The sequence below is a fragment of the Lucilia cuprina genome, chromosome 6, assembly GCF_022045245.1.
Source record: "Lucilia cuprina isolate Lc7/37 chromosome 6, ASM2204524v1, whole genome shotgun sequence".
In the NCBI taxonomy this organism is placed as follows: Eukaryota; Metazoa; Arthropoda; class Insecta; order Diptera; family Calliphoridae; genus Lucilia; species Lucilia cuprina.
In genome coordinates this window covers 54536129-54548058 of record NC_060954.1, presented here as the reverse complement: position 1 = coordinate 54548058, position 11930 = coordinate 54536129, and the positions used below count along the sequence as shown (strand labels likewise).

The window sequence follows — 11930 nt, the reverse complement described above, 5'->3', positions numbered from 1 at the left end:
GAACTGAACTAGAACTGAACTAGAACTGAACTAGAACTGAACTAGAACTGAACTAGAACTGAACTAGAACTGAACTAGAACTCAACTAGAACTGAACTAGAACTGAAAGATATTTCTTGTCCAAAAGAAAGAAAATGAAAAAAATTTCTAGTCCAGAAAAAAAAAAATATTTTTAACTTTTTGCCACAAACTTTTAAATTTTTTTCATTATTCCCCTTCAACCTCTTAAAACGGGAGTATTGTTTAATTTAGGTTACATATTCCATAGATCTTTATTAATAAAACTAACAGGATTTAACAAAGTTGATTTGCTGGAAATATTCTGTTAGAAAGGAGTTTTTTTCATTTATTCAACATCTTTATTTGAAAAAACGGTTGAAAAAAATTAAATTTATTTTACATTTATTATCGAACACAAAGAAAAGCAATGATTCTTTTTGTGTAAATATGTCCACTGCAATTTCAACTCCTCTTAAAACAATATCAATCTTGTATTGACATAAGAAAATTAAAAAAACGACTTTAAACCAGTTCAAATATAAAAACAAGAAAAATTTTTAAATAATTGTAGTTGAACATTTTGTTTTTTTAGTTTTTTTTTTTTAATTAACTGCCATAGAGTAAAACCAAACGAAACTAAATAAACTTGTATGATTTTCACAATGAACATGTTTTTCTTTAGAGTTAAAACGACAATTTGAGAAATACTACCACTAAATCTTAATCAACACCATAGTATCTACATATGAATACATATATAAGTCACTGACCATATTGAATGTCTTAACTTTAAGGCGAAAAAAACTTTAATTAAAATATTATTAAACAATTTATTTTTTCTTCATTTACCGTTGCTGGCTGTTAGTAACTCCTACTTTTTTGATCTGCTGTGCTGCAGCTGTAATAGATTCACTGGGCATCAAGTAGAAAAAGTGGTTCTCGGTAATCACTTGTCATTTGCTTATATTTGCCATTAAAGCTCATCAATCAAATTGTTACTGTCGAAAACTACATTTTTCTAAGATTTCTGTTAGTTTACTTTTTTTCTTTCTATTTCTAATTTGTTTGTCATGATTTTTGTTTTTTTTCAGCTTTTTAATGGTTAGTTTTCATTTATTTTTGTTGTCAAAAATTTTCCGCTGCTGCTACATGTTACAATCAGCACCTACAACGAAGTTAGCTTTTTTATGATTTTTACATTTTGTGGGTTACTGTTCGCATGTGAATTTACCAGAAATAAAAAAATCTTAATAAATGTCGAAAGGGGGAAAAACTGAAGAAGAAAAATGAGGGAGGACCTCTTAGTAAGATTAAGTGATAGTAAACTCAGGAAAAAATATTGATTAAATAATGTTCTGTTGCTAAGATCATAGACTACTCTACTCTAGTCTATTTCCCAGTCTTTAGTCTAGTCTATAGTCTAGTCTATAGTCTAGTCTATAGTCTAGTCTATAGTCTAGTCTATAGTCTAGTCTATAGTCTAGTCTATAGTCTAGTCTATAGTCTAGTCTATAGTCTAGTCTATAGTCTAGTCTATAGTCTAGTCTATAGTCTAGTCTATAGTCTAGTCTATAGTCTAGTCTATAGTCTAGTCTATAGTCTAGTCTATAGTCTAGTCTATAGTCTATTCTATAGTCTAGTCTTTAGTCAACATAGGTCACTTTTGAAATTTAAAATTGGACTTAGTTTTGTATCATGATCGACGTCATCCAAAATCATTTGGCCACATACTATTTACCATATTGTTGTTGTCATGGCTGTTATTGTTATGGTATGCGGTTAGGGGCACACTTTAAACGAACATTTTACGCCACGCGCTGATCACCTATCACTGATCTATAGCAGCTGATCGTTCTTGGTTGTCGAAAACAACAAATTTATTATAGTCATTGTAGTAATTTGTGTTCATAACCAGGTTTCTGTTCTTATTTTGTCTTCTCCCTCTTTGTCTTTAATACAATTTTGCTCATATTCCTGTGCATACTTATTGAAAATAGAGTATTGCCATTATTTAGGTTATTGGTGTTTGCTGTTGTTGTTGTTATTAGGTAAATGGCACTCACTGTTCCAGTCATATATCTATCCAGTGGTGGTCATTTAAATATCTGGTGGCATGTAGGCAGGAAACTAAAGAACTCTCTTTAGTTCAGTTGTTATCAGACATATACTTATGGAAGCCATTGACTGCTGGAAAAATATAGTTATTTGTGGTTTTTGGTTAACAATCTTTTTGTCTTAAAGAGTTGAAATTATTGTGTTAAAAATAGATTGTGTGGTTAAAGTGGTTAATGGGTAATTGCCTGTTGTTGGTTCTTTCATTCTGTTTGTTTTTTATTTTGTTTCTTGACCAGAAAATGATGACATAACTGTGGGGTATCATTTGAAAATGCAGTGAAATACTATTAACAAGTTTTTTGTCTATTAATATGCAGAATTATGTTTATGTATTGAATTTTTCAGGAAATGGTAGTTATTAATTAAATAGAGTGTCTGGTTGACAAAGAAATTTGTTCGAGATCCGTATGTGAAGTTAATACAAAGGTGTGAATTGCAAGAAATTTGTAGTTGTCAAGAAAGTTTTAACATAGAAAAGTCTAAATAAGACAGTTTTCGTATAGAAAAGTGTCTTGTTAAGACAGTTTTCGTATAGAAAAGTGTCTTGTTAAGACAGTTTTCGTATAGAAAAGTGTCTTGTTAAGACAGTTTTCGTATAGAAAAGTGTCTTGTTAAGACAGTTTTCGTATAGAAAAGTGTCTTGTTAAGACAGTTTTCGTATAGAAAAGTGTCACTTTTCGTATAGAAAAGTGTCTTGTTAAGACAGTTTTCGTATAGAAAAGTGTCTTGTTAAGACAGTTTTCGTATAGAAAAGTGTCTTGTTAAGACAGTTTTCGTACAGTGTCTTAACAATACAGGTATCTTTAAGAAAATGTGTCCTGTAGTATCTTAATATAGAAAACTTTTAAACCATAAATTTTGTATTTATTTAATTAGCAATGGTTTAATAACAAATGATATGCTTTCGTACCGTTAATAAACCATCATACATTATAGAGTTAACAAATCATTAATACAACAGACAGATTTTATAAAGAACACAATAGAACAACAAAATAATTGACTTAAATGTGAAATTATAAAAAAAAACCATTAAATAAGGCTAGAAAAAAGTAGATGTTTAAATTGATTTGAAAAACAATTGTCGTTTTGATTAAATGAATGAAAAAAGAGTAAATGACAGCACAAGAACAATAAAAATACAGTTTACACTTTTAACAGTTAATAACCGTTGTTGTTATTATTATTGGCCATACAATAAATATTCAATGCACTCACACACACACATACAGAAAAAGAGCGTGCTGATGGATAGATGGATGATTGGACGGATGGATGGCTGGCTGAATGAATAGATACATGCATTGTTCCTTAGATTGTTTTGTGGATGAATAAAAGCAACAATAGGCAGGCGATACAATTTTAAAAGTCACCAACCAAACCAGGCAATCTGAACAACAAACCAAACGACACACAACAATTTGGATTCAAACACCACTAAATAGCGGTTGTATAAGCAGGAACATAGAACGTTGGAAAACAAATGAAAATGAAGATTGATCTGATAATGGGCAAAGACAACAGAAGCATCACTTCACAAACATCAACAACAGCTAGAGCAACATAATATTATCTTCATCGACGATCGTTTCGTACTAAAACATTTGTTTTGATTTCGTAAAACAAAACTCTAAAGCTGGATGAGTGTTTAGAATGGCCTGGTGTGGACCGGCGTGCATCATTGCTGGACTGGTTAAAACAACGGAATGTTCGCATAAATTAGAACAAACAAAATTGTTGTTTGAATTACACAAACTGGTACATACGGTTAGAAAGAAACAAGCTGCAACACACATACCAACACTTTAATGAAAATCAATATAAACGACATGTTTAATATCAGAAACGTTTAACAATACTCGCGCTGCAATAACAACATGCAACATTTAATATCAAAATTAAAGCTAACACCAGAATTGAACTAGAAATGAACTAAAACTGAACTAGAACTGAACTAGAACTGAACTAGAACTGAACTAGAACTGAACTAGAACTGAACTAGATCTGAACTAGAACTGAACTAGAACTGAACTAGAACTGAACTAGAACTGAACTAGAACTGAACTAGAACTGAACTAGAACTGAACTAGAACTGAACTAGAACTGAACTAGAACTGAACTAGAACTGAACTAGAACTGAACTAGAACGGATATGCAATTGATCTAGAACGTAACTAAACTGTGTCTAACTTAAACAAAAGACTTAAGACACAATCTTTTTATTTAATATGAAGGATAATGGATCTAAAATCCCACACTGGGTGAGACAATTAATTGTTAGGGCTTTAATATGAGCAAAGAAATATTATTGTAAACTTAAAATATCATTTAATTTAATAAGTCTAAAAATTCAAATATATATGTAAATTGAGCAAGTACTATTGATAATTAACAGCATTGTGTTAACTTAACATATAAGCATAAGCATGTTACCTGAACAATAAAAACTCTTAAGCTTAAAAACCTATAATTCAATTCTCTTAAAATCTGATACTCTGTGATAAAGAAAAAACCGAAAGAAAGTCGTTTACTCAACGTGATGTAATTTCACCAGTTAAGACGAATAAAATAAAAACAAAAACTTTCTCTTCTCTAAGAGAAAAACAAAACAGAAGAAAACAGTTAAAACAAATCAAGAAGAAAAAAAAACACCTGCTGAAATAGACAAAAACTTTATAACTAACTAACAACTTCTCTACTATGTCAGCAGTCAAGAGCAACTGTTTTAACAGCTTCGTTTGAAAAACGTTAGTTTTATTTTTGTCTTAACGAATGGGTGTTTAAATGTGTGTGTGTGTTTAAATTTCTTAAGCTTCGTTGCAAATCGTTAAATGATGTTGGTAGAAAGAAATACAGAAAAGTGTATGGACAGACAAGCAAAAGCCTTAGATTTTCTTGTGGCTAAAAAGACGAGCTGAAAATGCGTTTTTGTTTCGTTTAAAATTAATATGGGCAAGTGTTACTAGGAGTTTGTCTGTGTGTGTGTGTGTCTGTGTGGCTCACTTACAAGAAGAAACTCTTATTGGTGGCATTTTGAAAGATAGACCAATGAAGAAGTAACCTGCATGCTAGACGAGCATTCAGTTTACTAACGGCGACCTTGATGGTCATACAAAGCGCGTGTAAAGAAAACCGAAAAAAACGCCTAAAAGAAAACCGCTAGAAATAAAAACAAATTAAAAATATAATAATTATTAACTAAAGGTGCTTAAGAAGAAAGTAATAAAAAATTTTTATTAAAAAAATTTAAGTGAAATTTAAAAAATCAATAAAATTTAGAGAAAAAAAGTGAAAATGGAAATGCTTTCAAGAAATTAAAAGTTATTGAAGCATAAATTGAAAACATAAAAAGGATTTTTAAGGATATTATACAAATAACAATTTTAAAGTGATGCTGTGAAAAAATTAACAACAGAAATAACATTTAATAATAAAATATAAAATTATAGAAAATATACTTTAAAGTTTAAACAAATCTTTATTAATTTAATTTTTTTTACAAAAATATTTAGAAAATTGTTGAAAATAAATATTAAAATAAATATTTTCTATTAACTTACAATATTTAAATTATTTTAAAATATTTTTTTAAAAAAAGGTTTAAAAAAATTATGTAAAAAAAATCTCATAAAAAATAATATTTTTTCTATTTATACCTGGATTATTTATGGTTTCATCAAAAGAAACTAAAAAAATATTTTTACAAAATTTTAAATTAAAAACTTTATTGTTCATATCTGAATTATAAGTGTCTTTTTTCTATGGATGTAGGTCACAATGAAGGGAATCATTCAAAATTATAGATTTTGAAAGATTGATCAATTTTATTGAACAAATAGTTTCTATTAATTTATATCTACGATTTACAAACAGATTTTGTTTAGGAAAATTTTTAGTGGACTTATTCTCATAAAATTATGTTCCGAAATTTTGGTTCTAATATTTTTTCTTGTGTTGAATAAAATCGCTTTACATAGAGCGAAGAAGTAACTAAATTAATAAAATACGTTGTCAAAGGTTTTCTTTACATGTTTCTTAACATTTAAACAACAGATTTGTATACAATTTAAATAACACTCTGTTATCATTTTGACAACACATTATTGTCTTTGCAAATACGCATTGTTGTCATTTCGGTTACGGTTTGTGTATTTTCGACAATGAATCGTTGATATTTCGGCAATGTATCGTTCTGTTTGACAACATATCGTTGTCATTTTGGTAACACTTTTTTATTATTATTTTTGTTGATTTCATAACGTAGTGTATTAGATAGATAGATAGATAGATAGATAGATAGATAGATAGATAGATAGATAGATAGATAGATAGATAGATAGATAGATAGATAGATAGATAGATAGATAGATAGATAGATAGATAGATAGATAGATAGATAGATAGATAGATAGATAGATAGATAGATAGATAGATAGATAGATAGATAGATAGATAGATAGATAGATAGATAGATAGATAGATAGATAGATAGATAGATAGATAGATAGATAGATAGATAGATTCTGAGCCGATTGAAATAAGTGGGAGAGAAATATTAACCAAAATCTCTTTAAATTTTAATTTAGCTAAAAAACGTTTTTTTTTAAATCATCGACATAAAACAAAGTCTAATAAATAATTTTTCATATAACAAAAACAACTGCAAATACTTTCCATACAATAACAATAAATAAAAACATAATGAAAAATAATTAAAAATAAATTCTGAAACTGAAAAAAAAACAACAACTTTATAAAAAAAAAATACAAAAAAATATATATAACAAAATTTTCAAACACATATGAACAAGTGTTGTGTTGTATAAATGTATAAGTACTTTTTTGTATCTGTGTATGATTATTGCTTGATAATCATAACTGTGCTTATGTTTCCGCATTTGAGATAAAACAACAACAGCAACAGCAACTGCAGCAACAATTTACAATTTCTTCTTCGTTAGTTTTTCAATCCACTCTATAACACTTGGTGGCTCTTTAACTGAATGTTGCATATCAAATGTAGTTAAAAATAAAACAGCAAAAAAAAAATCGGAAAAAAATAACGCGATAGCGTGCTTGCGTGTCTGTTGCAAGTACCTTAGCCAAACACCACACACGTACATAACACAGACATCTTTACGCCACTAACTTTATTGTGTTTATTTTTTTCCTCTCCAACAGCTGCTAATAAAAGGGCAATTGTTTTGTTTAGTTTTTTTCGGAATTTTTTGTTTGTGCAACATATACAACAAAAAAGAAAAAACTATATTACACCTCTCTTAAAGTTTGTTGAACATAATAACAACAATAATAATAATTCGTATATGCTCATATACATATGCCGCATAACTTTAACAACAACAAATTCTAAAACTAAATACAATTGTTACAACAGCAGCAACAACAACTAATACCAACATCCAGCTAACAATAAGGCAAAATAACAAGTGTAACATTTTTTTGAAAAAATAAAAAAAAAATACTGAGAAAAAACCAGCAGCATTATTAACAAAAAAATCTGCTCACAAATTAACATGAAGTGAAAATTTTCAACTCTTTGCAACTGAACTGAAGAAAAAATTTTTTTAAAACCAAAAACAAAAACAAAATGTTGCTGAAATTTTTGTCTATTTCTTAATGTTTAAAACAAAGTGAGTATTTTTTTTTTGTAACTTATATGATTTTGTAACTATAATTAAAGTTAATTAAAAATTTTGTTTATGTGTTTTGTATGTTTACATATAAACATACATATGTATTTTAAGTTGGCCTGTGGACCACTTTTTTTTTGTAGGAATAGCACTCAAACGATGCTAATTAAAGAACTTACTCCTAAAAGTAAAGACTAATTGATCAATAGTCTTCAGTTCCGTAATAACTACATCGTTAGGCTCATAAAGTTAAAGTACTATTCGAAATGTGACCCTATATAGGAAGTAAGATCACTAGTTTCTATATAAGAAGTTAGATCACAAGTTTCTTTTTTCTTCGACCAGCACTCAGGGGATGACCCCTACTCATGCAGTGCATTTAGTGCTGGATTTAGGAAAATATGTTGAGAGAGAGACAGAGAGTGGATACAGAGAGTTGTATTTGTGGAAATTTGAATTTAAACCTTTTCACATCGGAAGAGACGGGGAATACTTCTGCACGAAGTTTTTTCCACATACGAAGAGTGCAGCTGAAGAATGAAATTTCCCTGCAATGTGTTGTGCGGTCCATTGGCCAATCGAGCACAAATGGGTGTGTTCTTGATGACAGTCGTGTGCTGCATAAAAATACACGGGTATCGGGAATGAGTTCCCAAATATCAGAAGAACACTTCAGTCAATTATCGAAATTTAAAATATCACCAATACGTTGTTTCCGTAGCAAATTCGTAAGGCTGCAAATATATGAAATCTATACAGAAGAAGACGTTTCAATATTATACACGCCTCGTACCAAATTAACACCAAAGTGTTTATAATTTTTCAATAACATCCGTTATCAAAGTATGTATGTATATTTGTTAAATCAACTACAAAAATATAAAAAAACACTTCGTTATTAAATCAAAAAAAAAATTTAATATAATACCAAAGTGACAACGCTATGTTGTCAAACAGAACGTTCCATTGTCGAAATAACAACGTTTCATTGCCGAAATAACACAATTACTACAATGTGTTGTCAAAATTACAACGGTAGTTGTTAAAATTATAACTGGGTGCTATTTATAGTGCAAACACATCCGTTAACAAATGTTAACAATCAGGGTAAGCGCACTTTAGACAACGGATTAATTAAAAGTGTTCCCTAGTTTCAAAGGAACACTTCAGTCATTAATCGATTCTTAAGATAACAATATTATACACGCCTGATACACCAAAGTGTTTATAAATTGTCAATAACATCTGCTGTCAAAATATGTACGGATAGTTGTCAAATCAACCATATAAATATAAAAAAATACACTAAAATCAACAACAAATTATAATGTGTTACCAAAGTGACAACGGTATGTTGACAAACAGAACGTTGCATTGTCGAAATGACAACAACACATTCATTGTCTTAATATTAACAAACGTGTTAAGCTCACTTTTGACAACGGATTGTATCAATTTTTTGTACTTTTCTACCATTTTTTTCCCTCTGTGTAGGTACATATAAAGCAACCAACTTAATGTTGCCTTCTTTCAATAAGAAACCTATCGCTTTATAACCCGAAATATGAGGGATATATTAAGGTTGCTGTTGAAAGTGGACACTGGCTTCCGTTTCAATAAATTTTGTTGCATTTGCAGTAACATAGATGGAGATACTTCGTTTTGCACCAAATATTCACCAGATTTACCAACATATCATGTTACTTTGATTGATCTTACCAAGAGGTATACAGACCACCCTTCGCTGTACACCTAGAATGAGTGTGTCGGATATTTTTCTCTACAAATGTGCCTGATGAATGAGCAGTGCTCTAAATTGAATGGTAATGATTGTGCGATATCTTATTCCGATCTTTGTTTTTGATGTTCTGGATTTACTCTGCCCCTATCAGACTCTGACCACAGTGTATTCTCTGTGAGTTTGTAGCTTATTTAAAGCATTCGTATTTAGGTTCTTCGTTTGATAGTGCTTTGGTTAGAATATTATCCAGCGTATGTATAGTCATCGTTACTTTACACCAACTGATCAGTAAAATTGCTGATATATTACCAATAATCGTAACAAATAGACGAGTTTTCGACCTTAATGAAAAGTGTACTTTTCGGTTATCCGATATTTTCTATTTTTTTGCTATTTTGAAATTGTCGATTTTTCGAACTTGTTTTAATAAAAACAATCGACGAAGAAGATTGTTCGAAAAATCTTGCATGATCGACGTAAAAAACCGAACTTAAGTGATACACTTGACCTCTGACCTTCTCTCTCTCTCATTGTTAAGACGAGTGTCCTCTCACCAGTGTCCCAAAATTTGTTTATTTTTTTTCGATTAAGAGCGTTATTTTAAGTTCACAACTACACTATGTTACACGGTGCGCCGGGATTCATAATATTAAGTGTATAACACTGGATCAAACGGATTGAGACTTCTAATGTAATGTCAATGTTCGCCCGATGTAATACATTTTCTTTAGCGGAAAGACATTTACATGAAAGTTATGGTTTCGTTTGATAAAAATTTAAACCTGCAAAGATCGAGAAGTAATTCTGAGCTTAATGTACCAACTTAGGTTTACCAAAACCTTTAGTATTCGGTTTTTTGAATCTTAAAAGAAACTAGAGAAACTATTTATAGTTAAAATAAATAATAACAGTTTTATTAACTTGAATGTGAAATTTGTTTGTTATAGGAAATGAAATCTATTACAATTAATTCTTTTAATTATTACAATTAAAACCTTTTGATATAAGCAAATTTTGTCAATTACTTAACATGTTTACTTTACGTATAATTTTGTCACACATTAACAAGTTTATAACAAATTTATTTTTAACTATTATCTTAATTATTTAAACACTTTCATTAAAGTTACTATTTAAATCTCTAACATAGTAATTAAAACTTTTATTTAAATTACCAAAAGTGATACTTTTAGGTGTCAATAACCATGTTAAACAAATATTTAACTTAATTTTTTTTTTTATAAATTTTTATTTTTCTTTCTTTTCACAAGGAAATCCCACAGACAATTAAATAATTAATTTCAATTTCTTTGCAGTTATGGGTGAAATTTAATGATTGTTTGGATGTTATTTTTAAAGTATTTTTGGCTAAAATTTTTATTATGTCTTTTGAAAAATTTGGAAAGTATTTCATAATTATCATAAAAGTTAATTAATATCTTAGTTCAAACAATGATAACGAATTAAATTTGTATAAAAAAGTTAAATGTCTTTAAAAACGATATGATACCATAAATAAAGGTATTTTGATTAATTATGGTAATTTCTGTAAGAAATTGAAATTTATGTTTTTTTTATAAAATGTGTCTTAAATTCAAAAAGTAATTAATATTTTTATTTTTAAACTATATTTCCTTGGGAAATCAATTTGTCAATTAATTTACATTTTTTCAACTATTTTCCTTTAACTTGAAAACTTTCCCAACAATTTCTATAAAAATCTAAGTTACACCCAAAATAAGACATTTAAATAAAAATTATAAAAAATTAGTCTATAACCGTTTTACTGACCTATTCACACTTAAACTTGAAAATAGTTAAATTAACCATAACAAATTAAAATAGAACCATTAACAGTCGTAAAGTTTTTTTTTTTTAAAGTGAAAAAATTTCAGTTTAACCACAAGTCTCTGGGGTAACAGGTAGTATTTTTGTGTGACCAAAGAAACAGAAAACAAACCACAAAAGAACAAAAAAACTTACAAGAAAGACTAATAAGAACTGTCAACATGAAATTATTGTGAAATATGAAACTGTAAATAGTACAACAAAAATAATACATGAAAAGAAACTTTAAATTATAGTCGCTTAGTTGTTACCCTACATTTAAGGGATAAACTTTTTGGATTTCACTAATCTCTTGTTAAAAACTATAACTACCTCGATTTTACACAAATTAGACTAGACTAGAGACTAGACTATAAACAAGTTAACAAAATAGATTATAGACCAGACTATACCATAAACTATAGACTAGACTATAGACTAAACTATAGACTCGACTATAGACGAGACAATAGACTACACTATAGACGAGACAATAGACTACACTATAGACTAGACTATAGACTAGACTATAGACTAGACTATAGACTAGACTATAGACTAGACTATAGACTAGACTATAGACTAGACTATAGACT

General features: G+C 28.8%; 1 protein-coding gene and 1 long non-coding RNA gene across 3 annotated transcripts in view; both read left to right on the top strand.

Moving 5' to 3' along the window:
• Positions 1 to 4848: 4848 nt before the first annotated feature.
• LOC124420575 lies at positions 4849 to 7644 on the top strand. 2 transcript variants are annotated; one of them, XR_006941277.1, is made up of 2 exons: positions 4849 to 5319; positions 6927 to 7644. It is a non-coding gene; the product is annotated as an uncharacterized LOC124420575 (long non-coding RNA). The 2 variants fall into 2 exon arrangements; XR_006941276.1 differs by having other exon boundaries at positions 4849 to 5334.
• An 85-nt stretch (positions 7645 to 7729) lies between these two features.
• The window catches only part of LOC111687281, a 28638-nt gene continuing 24437 nt past the window's right edge, over positions 7730 to 11930 (top strand). The window contains exon 1 of the mRNA XM_046953977.1: positions 7730 to 7766. The gene's annotated coding sequence lies outside the window, so the exon portion shown is untranslated. The remainder of the gene's footprint in view (positions 7767 to 11930) is intronic.